At 32.4% G+C, this 12,959-nt stretch overlaps 1 pseudogene; it reads left to right on the top strand.

Annotated features, from left to right (window-relative positions):
- Positions 1-530: 530 nt before the first annotated feature.
- LOC127733383 (organic cation transporter protein-like) lies at positions 531-12,624 on the top strand (annotated as a pseudogene).
- Positions 12,625-12,959: the final 335 nt, after the last annotated feature.

Below are 12,959 nucleotides of genomic sequence, written 5' to 3'. Positions count from 1 at the left end.
TGTGAATAATTAAAAAATACGTGTGCAATCAATTCCTGTGTGAAACCTGCACAAATTATGAGCTGATAAAAAGAAAAAAATGCAAATCATTGTAACACAGTAAAATTAAAGGGAAGTACGTTTTTTTTTATTTGGGTGATTTCAACTCACCACTTGTTTTGTTTTAAAGAGGGATGTTGCTTTTGCTTGAGGTGCACTACAACAATTTAATAAGAAATATTTTCGGGGACCAAGACGACTGAATGCAAAATCACGGATGTTCTCCATTTATAGTCGGTAAAAAGTTTCCAATTCGTCATAAAATCACGAATATATTTCACGTAACTATGACTATTAAAGAGTACTCATATTCGATGACATTTACTGTTTTGTATCTCACAGGATATACACCACCACACCAGTGTAAGCCGTTAACAAAAGACCTTTTCCATTATGGCTTGACAGATAAAGAAAATATAACACATAATGTGTTATCTTATGAGAAATGCCATACTGTTCTATCTGTTAATATATCTAATATCACAACAATTATGAAAGTGCCATGTACAGAGGGGTATGACTATGATATTGAGGAAGATACATTTGTTACAGAGGTAAACTACAAATCGAAATATCATCGATTCTTAATAATATAAAAGATTTTTTTTACAAAAAATTGTCTTTGATACTAGACATAAAATTTGATATATCATCTGTTTTTCGTAAATGCGTTCATAAAATAAAGTAGAGTGAAAAATAAAAGATTTAAGGTCTCTGGTGGAGGGTTGTCTAATTGGCAATTATACCACATCTTCATATTTTTATATAAAAAGGTTTGTTTAGTATCAAATTATGCAGGTTTTTGTTTGGATCATATCAAATAATTTACTGTAATATCAACTACCTAATATGAATCAGTCGAGGTAAATAATCAGAATGAGAACGGTAATGGTTGCATGAATTCCAAAAGATATGAGAGGAGATGCGTACACAGGGATGCATCTTCTTTTAGTACAAAGGGTTTATTGGGGGTAATAAACTTGTAAACGGAAACATTTATCTGTAAAACATTAGTTTTAGGATATAACAATCTCTGATCAAGGGTAATTTCGAGCATTATAAAGCTTGTTTTTGTAGATACACAAATCATTCTATGTTCAAAGCAGAAATTGAAATTTTAAAATTTGTATGATTTGCTTTAAGGAAATACGAAGTGTTATAAGTAAAAACAAAACGTTTCTTAAAATGCCCTTTCTTAATTTTAATAAGAAGGATAGAATGACATGTAAAAATGATTGTTCCTAGAATATAGAATCTTTTTTTTTGTAAATAAATAGTATCCTATATCTTAACAGGTGTAGAACCTCGTGTCAAAATTTAAAACACTGCGTAATTTGTAAACAAACAAAAGTAGAACCATGGACTAAAGAGGTCATAGGTTCGCCATACCATACACAGCAATTACAAGGCGACAATGTCATCCCGATTAAATAGTTTTGTCTGATAATCATTGGTAACCAGTAAATGTGAATAGATGGGTTATAAATGGATTACGAGAAAATCAATAATTAAAAATGTAAAACTGATACTGGTGAGATATTACCTCTAGTTCATGGACCAGCAAAGAATGTTAAAACCATTCAATTTTAATATTGTCACATACGTAGTTTGTATATTGCTTACCTCCCAAAGTGAAACACTAGAAAGACCTTAACAGTGTACATTTAGATATATATCTAAGACATGATTTTGTTTCAGTGGAACTTAGTGTGTGACAAAGCCGGTCTAGGAGAACTAACACAAACACTGTGGACAGCAGGTGAATTAGTCGGTGCTTTTATCTTTCCCTCCCTTTCAGATCGATATGGACGAAAGCCTATCTGTATTTGTACGATGTTTATTGTTGTGATACTATCTGTTGCAGCCATGTTTTCCAATAATTACATCACATATATCGTTCTCAGAACTATAATAGGAGCTTTTCAAGAGGTTTGTAGTTATTTTTGTTGGAAATTTAAATACGCCATTCATCCTTTCAGAATAACAACATAATACTTTCCTCCACAATAGACCTCCTTCTTAATACAAGTGCTTCGGTATCCTAAAATACGTATAATGAATATTATGAAAAAAAATCTTTAAATTACAGTATATAGTGAAATGCAATTGAAAATATTCACGCTGTAGGGGAGCAATAATCTGAGTATGTTTAGTATGGTCTGTTTAACGTATGTATACAGCAACTATATTCAACATTTAGAAATGTATCACCAGTTTTCAACTAAACCATACCTCATTGCTGATTTATTATGTAAACAAAATGTATCTGAGCTTTAAACTATGTTAGTTTGTTTTTCGTCTTTAGACTAACTATATCAGCTTTATTTTAAAAATTTTAGAAAGGGGGTATTATTAAAAGGAGAAGTGGTAATATACTTCCACCAGACGGCACAGAATACATCTATAGGTCATCATACGGTCTCGAACAATAGACATGTGTAAATATTTCAAGCTCAACGTCTTGCAAATAAGTAATTAATATTAACAGAAATTATCAAAGGTCTGTCAACAACACAAACTTCCCGAATTCCTTACTTTAGAAATGCACATTAATATGTGAGGGGCTTGCACTGTTATTGTTTTGAAAGATTCCATCTTGTGCACTGCCTAAACAAACTGTATAGAATATCAATACATTAACCAAGGTAAAAAAATTTAGTCTTTTATTATACTATAGTTTATCGATCTGATGGTCATTAAAAAAAACCGCAATGATTGACCAAAATAGTATAATCATAACTTTAAAAAAAAGCAATTTTTGATGATGAAAAGCACTATCTTTTAACTGTTAATCATTTTACAGGGTGCGGGACTAACTCTTTATGTGTATGTGTTAGAGCAAGTGCCAACAGAAAACCGCAGCTTTATAAGCGCTATAGGGTCCGTTTCCTGGGGAATAAACGTGACAGTGATAGCTGGGTTAGGATATCTTATGCGGAATTTGAACTGGCGTTATGTTCAGATGGTGTCAGGTCTTGTGGGAATACATGTTATTGGTGCTTATTGGTAATTATTTTAGATACTATCTTTCAAATCTCTCGTCATAACTTTAAATTTCAATAATGCATTTAACGTGTTTCAATTTCAAAAAGTTTCACATTAGGTCAAGTTTCAGGGTTAGAAAATTTTACATGACCGATGGTCTAGAATTTGGTGATGTCTTAGGGTTCGATCAGAGTCAATTACCAATCCGCTATTGCATGATGTTCAATCAATTGATATAACTTTTCAGCGTATTTTATAAGAGTAACACGACGGGTGTCACATGTGGAGCAGGATCTGCTTACCCTTCCGGAGCACCTGAGATCTCCCCCAGTTTTTGGTGGGGTTCGTGTTGCTCATTCTTAGTTTTCTATGTTGTGTTTTGTGTACTGTTGTTTGTCTGCTGGTCTTTTCCTTTTTTATCCTGATATTTAAACTAATCGTTTACTCCCGATTACCAATAACGGCAATAAATTGCGATCGTTGTGTCGTATTGTACTTCATATCCACAACTCATCTGGATTTTTATGAGTCTTTCATGGAATAATAAGTTCCCAATGACATTACCTGGTCACTTTCAAATACATTCACCAATTCAATTAAATATTAAGCTAAGATGAGATATGATTGCCACTGAGACAACTATCCACCAGAGACCAAACCACGTGGATGTAAGCAACTATAGGTCACCGTAACTACGGCCTTCAACAGTGAGCAAGACCCATACCGCATAGTCAGCTATAAAAAGTCCCAAAATGACAAAATGTTAAACAATTATAACAAGATAACCAACATAAAACTTACGAAAAACAAAACAGCAACCTACGACAACCACTGAATTACAGGCTTCTGGCTTGTGACGGGATTAAACATGCTTGCGAGCGCTTAATCATCCTTTAATCTGTTACAGTTGTGTAACAGCACAACATTAGAGTAAACTGTAAAAATCAGTTTGAAATTGCTTGACTCATCAGTTCGGCACATGGCACAAAAAAAAAGTAACTTACAAAATGACCAAAAGTACCAATCTGAGTGTACTCGCAGATACTGAAAGCTAGTTAAAACTTGTAAATAAATCACGTTTTCCTGGACTTAAATATCAATCAGTACGCTTCCAATGGATTTAATGTAAAGATATCACAAACAGTCTGATAATAGCAATCCCTTGTGTAATGCCAAAATATAAGTATCCATAGGATTTAGGATCATAAGATTGTGTATCCGTAACTCCTCCTTTAATAAGGATCTTTCAACGAAATATGTATTCAATCTTTCGAAAATAATGCCACTGTGCATCAGCTATTGCATATAATTCTATTTTTTAATCCGAATACTTGTGGGTATTTTTCGCAGCAAAATAGGACTTATCTTTGAATTATATACACCTTCCCTTACTGTTATAATATTAAATCTGTTCAATTAGGATATTGGACGAATCTCTACGGTGGTTAGTAGCTAACAAACGAATGAAACAAGCAACTGTCATGCATGGTACGAAAAATTGCAAAAATCAACAATATCAAACTTGAAGACGTTTTACCATTACTTGAATCTAAATCTGAAGTAACTATGCCACTGAACAAATTAGATGAAGTCAATGAAGAGCAAGAACAGCCACATTTAGAAAAGTCGGACACAAAGGAAAATTTCTTAACAGTGCTAACAAACCGTTCGCTTCTTAAGATTTCAGCAATTATGACGTTTATTTGGTAATCATTATATTATCTTAGATCCCAAATATCTATTATGTTTATCACATATATATATATATATATATAGTTACTGAATTTCCTGTTCTGTGCTTTGACGTTTAAGACATAATGGACTTAGAAATCGTGTGACAGATGATGCGTTACCTTGTCAACCAATGTGTTCTTACCCTAAATGTGATTCCATTTATTCTCTCAAATTTTTCTGTTATCAGACCTGTCCTGAATAGACATTTAACATTTGAAAATATTTTATTATTAAAATTGTAGATGGATAAAAATTAAAATCGCTCTACAAAACTTAAATCTAAAGTTTAAAACGCCAAAAGTCTTAGGAATATTTTTCTGGCTATCCTAGAAAAGTACAAATTTGACGTCTGTAGTTGATAGCTTTGAATATATGACACTTGTATCACCATGGTATATTAACACCACCACTCAGCAATCGTTAAACACACCTTATTGTTAATGTTTGATATCGATTATTAGAGTTTCAGCAATCAATCAATCGATTATTGTAGTTGCATCCATTGAATCTCAACTAATCGAATAAGTTGTAATTGGACTAGTTCTGGTGTGGTATGATTACCAATAAGTCAACTCTCCACCAGAGACCAAAATGACATAGAAGTTAACAACTTACATATAAAGTACATTTTATCACATTGTCCTAAATAATTTTTTTTTTCTCTATTTGTAGCAAATTAAACAAGAAGTGTAGTATTGTACATTTGACCCTGCACCACAAGACAATCGGTTTTCTTAATGGCACATACATATACATATAACTGTCTATGACTCCTAAGAGCAAATGATTTTTTTTTAATTTCAGGATAACTCATTCTCTAGTTTACTATGGACTTACATTTAATTCAGTCCAGATGGCAGGAAACCGATTTTTTAACTTTTTCATAACTGTTGCAATCGATTTACCAGCAGTACTCTCATACATGTTTTTAGTTAAAAGGTTAGTCCTACTTGTCACGTGACGTTAAACAAGCAGCAATCAATAATTACATAATTAATTATTGTCTGCGATTTCTTCAAAATATGTTCAACGAAAACTATGCCTTTTCGGTTCTTTTAATTGTATGTTTGACCATTGTTTTATCATTCTTGTTACTTTGACTATCATAGGATTGGTCGTTGATATTTGTTTGATTTGAATAATCACCCTGCAAATTACTACGCTAACTTACTATTACGTTGTTAATTTGCTACTTTTACTGTTTAAAAAAAGGAAGATTTTTATGTTACAGATTGAAAAGGAAAGCGGTTTTAGCTTTATTTCTTTTGATAGCTGGAATATCGCTTATATTATCTGTTGTTCTTGGACAATTTAAAGGTATTACTTACTTTATTTACCTACACGAATTTCGATATCTATAGCATTTTAAACGCCTTGTATCAGAAAAATAAATAATGCTTTAAGGGCATACGATACATTAGAGATCCCTCGTTCATTTTTTCTTGAAATTTTGGTAGAAGGTCAATTTCGATGTGTACTTTTGAAATATGCAAAGAAAAATATACCTTCATGACTTACTTTTTGAGATAATTTGGTTCGAAATTTGCATATTTGAAGGAAAAACCCTGAAATTTCATAAATAAGGACTTTTAAGGAAAGTACCAATACTTTTGAACGAACAGTCATATTTTAACCGGGTTTTTTGTAAAATGTTCCCTTGATCCATGGCATCAGCATGTTGTAACAAGTTAACGGTTGAAATAAATAATTATATCCTAAATTCTTTTAATACAAGTGAAATAAAGAAGTTGAAAATATTTTTGCGTCTACACAGAAGTACAGAAAAAATTCTATCGTTGATTTTTTCTTAAAATTTTGGCGGAGCGTTCTTGAAACAGAACTTGATCGATTGTAAAAGAAAAAAACTGGGGGTCCATGTGCTTGTTTTTTCAATAAAAGCAATAAACCTTAATTTTTATTGGCAAACGGGACGTTTGCCAATAAGGCGCCAAACTACGTTTGAATAAGTTTTATTCGCAACAACGTCGTGAAATCTTTCCCGCCGTTCACTATACTACGTTGTCAATTTCAGTGGTATTGCCAAGGTGTTTTTTTTAAACCAATGATATTAATCATGAAAATTAATAAAGCTGACTCCTCGTAAAATAGCATCATATTTGCCAAACCTTTATGAATTGTTACGAAACTTGGATAGAAAAATTATTCTAGTAAATTACTTTTAGAAAAGAAATGTTCGGAAACAAAACAGATATATTTAATAAAAAAAATTAATTTGCCTCTCTGTCCGACATTAGTCATACAATTCATGTAGACAACACAGCTTGAACATAGTTTTAATTATTCAAAAGGCCCCGACATGACAAAATTATAAAGTTAGGGGGATGATATAGAAATAAGGACATTTGGTATGATTGCAAAAGAGACAACTATCAACCATAGTTCAAATGACGAATATAAACGCTATTAAAGGTCACCCTACGGCCTTCAACACAATAAAAAAAAAGAAAAAGAAAAAGCCACACCGTATAGTCAGCTTTAAAAAGCCCCGACATGAAAATGTGAAATAATTCAAACAAGAAAACTAACGACCTACTCTATAGGCATTACATGAACACAAAATCATACCCACATTAAATCGGGTCAGCTTAGTCAATTACAGTGTAGTATAACATTCCATACAGCAGTCGATATTAGAGCATGAAATTTAATGATTCTGTATCAATAGATAAGTTACCTAAGCTTGTCTTCAGGTTTTTTTTTTATTACGGTACATATAATCATTGAATTACTTGTCTGTATTATACCTTCAATCTAGGAGTGAGTGCAACCACATTGATTGTCTGGTCCAACAAATATTTTGTTTCTTATCAGAGAAACTAATTTACAAAAAGACTTCGTATTTGGTCAGTAACTTAACATCAATTAGTTGCAACTCTGGTCTGTCAAATACCTTATTCCTGTGTGCCGATTTTTCTCTCTCAATATGTACACAGAGGATATGCTTAGCACATCAACGGGTGCGTTTTTGTTTTTGGTCTATGATACGGGGCTTATAACTGAGTCATTTTAACTGACAATTCTCCTTCATACACTTATATATTCCACGGGTTAAATTCTAAAAATGTTTTTTAAACTCTTTAATGTACCTTTTCAAAGTCAGGAGCAGTAAGATGCGCTGTCATTATTTATTACGTTTTTTTGTCATTTTGTTGATAGTCTCTGTTAAATTTATCCGTACAATTCTCATTACGATTTAGAGTTAGCCAAATGGTGAAGTAACTATATAAAAAAAAAATTTTGTGTAGTTGGGTTTCTCTCTCATCGATGTCTTATGTGTTTCATATCTCTTATTCATTTTCTATATGAAATAACAGACATACAAAATAAAGAATGTGGATTTGATTTTTTCCCATTCGAAGTTAATATTGTTGACTTCCTTAATAATGAATAAAGGAATAATTATCGTGATTTTGCCGATTTTCATTGCAGGTACTTTTTTCAAATTCGCGCAATCGGGATTATGACGTCAGTGGATTTCCGCAAATGTGACTACATCTAAAGCGACGTCGCGAAATGTAATCGTTCTTATTAGAAACATCGCGAAATTACAACGTTCTGATTAACAACGTCGCGAAAACGACACGAAAAGTTTTAAAAACGTTATTATCTGCCCCTGCTACTGTATCGTATGCCCTTAAAATATCAAAGGCAATCACCATCAGAAAATATGTTATTTAAAAGAATGTGTAAAGCGTTTAAAACGAAAATTTCCAAATTTTCAAGTGTAGTCAAATAAAATGTTGGTTGTGTGTGTTTCATATATATGTGAGCCTTTTTTCTCTATTAAGGTATGACAAGTGGTTTTGGCTTGGCATCAATTATTTTTAATTACATAGCAAAGTTTGGTATCACGGGATCGTTCTGCTTAATTGGTCTGTTTACAACAGAACTGTATCCTACAAATCTAAGGCAAGTTTGTATTGTAAAAGTATTTTTCTGAAATGTAATAAATATATATTTATTACATCGGTGATCCGTTTATTTGGCAATCGCCAATGGCAGTCAGCAGGGTTTAAGAACATTTGCTGTTCGACCTGTTAGTCAAATGCGTTTTGTTAAAATATACTTTTTCACTTTTTTTGGTCTTTTGGAAAATGTTGTTTGTGCTGTATTTAGACCCCTCTAACAAGAAATTTGTTTTGCATGCACACGTATAAAAATTACGAAATCATGTAATAGCAAATAAATCTAATAGTAAAATGATTTTTATGAGGATTTTACAGAATAAGCGTTATTTTTTACAGGTAAGGAAAAATGCCCCAAACAATTAATACAGAAATGAAGGATTCCCATCCATATCCTCATCCATCTTTTGAGATTAGGCGGACCTTACCGTTCTATCTTATTTTGTTGTCAATTATACTCAGACACCAGTGTGTGTACCTTCCCAAAATTCTGTTAGAGTGTACCTAACAAAGGTTATTTCTGAAGCACAATTTCGTGCACACACTGAAATCGGTATAACATAGTAAAACCTACTGTGTCGTCGAATTCTCGTCCTGGTCATCCGGGCAATTATACTACCGATGAGGTTAATTGAGCTCCAGGCGTTTCTACATCCATAGCTTGCGAATTTTTAGGTTTGAGCGTTCCTGATGAAGGTAAATCCAGAAAAGTTATTCGGACAAGAAATCCAGAAAAGTTATTCGGACAAGCGAAATTTATTTCAAAATTGTTTTTTCATATGAGATTACGGTTTAAGTAACCATGGTTTCTGTTGGAATTCTCACATGAATATCTAGTGCAAGGATCATACTAAAATTGATTATAAAAGTAACTTCATGAAAATAATAAATATGACAAAAAATTAAACAAGTACGTCAGTTTGTACGCTCATCAAATGTGTGTTTTGTATGGAAATAATGCATTTAAGAGGGGACAAACGTGGTTATACCAAGAAAGAAGAGTAAAAAAATGGTCAGGCGGAATAGTCTCACCGAATACTTTTGTGATTTAGTAAGAGGATCTTTTACCTCTTTTTGAGAGACATGCGAGTCCATTAGTACAAATTTTCATTGATATCGGGAAAATAAATATTATTTTATAATATTAAAGGTGTTCAATCTGAGAAATGGCTATTTACAAAGTTGATCTTGGATTACGGTGATAGTTCTTTTTATGCTTGACAAAATTAAGATAAAAATGTTATGATAGTGTATTAATACTTACTAATCCATACATTTTCCTTTCCTGAATTTATATAAATATTGTGCATTTAGGAGCATTGGTTTTGGTATAGGACTGATTGCAGCTCGTATAGGAGGAATGTTTGCACCATATACTTCTTTTCTGGTAATTACTCTATATACGAGAATGTATAATACTATGTAGTAAATTGTATATTAATTTTGAAAGGAAGAGTAAAAATAGGTGTTTCTGAAAACGTACGAGTTTGTGATAACATATCACTGTAATAAATTTAGGGTATACATGCACTTTTGTATGTTCAAGCCTGCAACGAACAGTTATCCACTGAGTTCAACAATAAATATATGTTTTCACAAAAATCCAGAAGGATAGACAGGGTATACATATATGGTCATCTGGACTTCTTCCATCCAACAATAAGCAAAAGCTAAAAAGTAGCGTCCGTTTGTCTTTGCGGGATCTATTACCCCGTCGCTACAACCGGTCAGAATGTGGACGTTGTTTTCTGTAAGTAAAAAAACATAGCAATTACTCTTTTCTCGGGCCGTAAGTGACCTATTGTAAGGCTTTATATCAACCCTAATCCAACACATCGTATTTTTTACAGTAGCAGTCTACAGTTCTGTTTATTTACCTGCTCGAACTATTTTGCAAAATCTTTTTATTGTAGAATTGTTCTCCTTACTATGCTTGAAAAATGTGTTACGAGATGTTTAAAGCAAACAACGGACAATCATATTTTCACAGAATAATATGAGAGATATTAAAAATGGTTGAATGGCGTTAATATTATTCAGCGTATAAAATTACATGTAGTTATTAAATGATTGTGTTCGGCATTGGCTACGCGTTTGGGTCGTGGACTATGCATTATTTCTTGTCTACATCGACACGGCCGTTTTCGCTTTCTATTAGGATATTTACGCTTTTTAAATGGACATTTGCGTTTTTTAAATTGACATTTGCGATTTAAAATAAAACGACAGTTGAGCTTTTTTCTGAAGGATATTTGCGCTTTATTATGATTATATTTGATATATCTAATGATGCTGTAGTTGACGGATTGCTTTCAGGGATACTCTCCCAAAAAATACGGGCTAAGCTATGACAGTACATGGTTTGGTTTTTTTTTTTTTTTTCGTTGATATAACTCCATGGCTTTGTTCTTCAATTCACAGTGTGGCGTGGTCGTCAGTTTGAACAAAAAAAGAATTCCGGTCAAACCGTTGCTAGAGGCCGTCATAAACTTGCAGTGAGGTGTGAGTTTTTCTGCTCAGTGTTGAAGGCCTCACTGTGACTTTGAGATGAAGAACAGCAATAAAAGCTCTGTGCCTTTGCTTTTTGTCTTTTTGCTGACTGTGCACATACCGATTTTGTGTCATGAATGGATACCCCATATCCTTTCTTTTCTAGGATATGTTAAATAAAAAAATATATAGAGAGGTATATAGGTTGAAAAATGCATGTGTACTTATGTCTGAATATTTTGCTAACAGATAAAAACAAAAACACTTCAAAAGGGCAGGTGGAAATAAATTCCTATTACAACCATGACTCTTTCTTCAAAGTTTACATGAAAACAAGAGGAGTGCAGTTTCCATTTTCATTCCATGAATCGTATAAATCGGTTTGTAGAGTTTATGGCATTACTATAGTATTTGAATATGCCATCCATAAAATTCTGAAACATACCATAAACATTTGAGAAATGTGAAACAATTCAAACCAAAAATTCATCGGCCTGGTTGATGTACAAATCAATAGACAACCAATTTTGAAAGACAGTTACTACTAAGTTTGTTGTATATGTAAAAGTAATAATTCCGTTTACAGGTAACAGTTTATTTTAAATTATAGATAAAAAGCGCAAATGTCCCGTCAATTTTGAATAGGTGTATCAAAATGTAAAGTGCAAATGTCCTTTCGTGCTACAGGTAAACATACGCAAACGTCCTGTACCCGGCTACATGTACTATTTCGCATAGTCAGTGCTCAACACAACATCACCCTTATTGTTATAAAGACTGTCAATTGTTGGCAATCTAACATGTCATTTTTTAATAGCATAAAACGAAAATGTTTTGAATGCTTCATACGACATTTTAATTCCAAGCAGACAATTGTTTAATTTAACTTCTGAATATATTATTTCATTGATAAGAGCTTGAGAATGTAATCAATAATTGAGCAAAGCTTCGCCTATTCACGGGAACATAGTATGGATTAACAGGCCAAACGTATACGTCTATTCACGTGAACATAGTATGGATTAACAGGCCAAATGTATACGCCTATTCACGTGAACATAGTATGGATTAACAGGCCAAACGTATACTATTTGCGACAGCTGCAACTGCACATAAGACTTTTAGACAATGAAATGCTGCACTAATTTTTTTATTGTAATTCTGTCCCTTAATAAAGAAATTATTTTAACTCTATTCAAAACAAACAAACAAATTGTTAAAGTACAATAACTACTAGTAATTAAACAATTAAAATTATTCATAACATTGGATATGCTTTTTCTTTCAGACGAGCTATATTGAATGGGGACCCGGGATTATATTTGGAGTTTTCTGTGTAATATCAACTCTTTTACAGCTGCTACTACCCGAAACAAGTGGCAAAGAATTGCCTCAGTCAATAAAAGAACTAACAACAAGAATAAACAACTGTAACTCTAGAAAAAAATAGTAAAAGAAATAAATATCAACCTTAAAGATTTCAACATATATTTATAGGAGAAATTTTATTTTAAGCTCAAGTGATCTTCCCTGAAATTGTCACTTTACTAATGGCAACTCCGTTATTGAGCCTCAAATTAACTAGGGATCTTCGATTGTAAATACTTATAGTATTTAAAATGATAATATGAGGTCATTTAAAAATTTTAGAACAGATTAAAATGTAATGCATATAGGAGATATTGTAGATCACGAAGAAACGAACAAAAAAAGTATCAGGAAAATAGCAGCATATTATCTATACTTATTTAGAATTGGAAAAACAAAAGATTCCATATCTATTTT

The sequence above is a fragment of the Mytilus californianus genome, unplaced genomic scaffold, assembly GCF_021869535.1.
Source record: "Mytilus californianus isolate M0D057914Y unplaced genomic scaffold, xbMytCali1.0.p SCAF_3, whole genome shotgun sequence".
Taxonomy (NCBI): domain Eukaryota; kingdom Metazoa; phylum Mollusca; class Bivalvia; order Mytilida; family Mytilidae; genus Mytilus; species Mytilus californianus.
The sequence above is the reverse complement of the archived record's forward strand: the minus strand, read 5'-3'. Positions and strand labels throughout refer to the sequence as shown.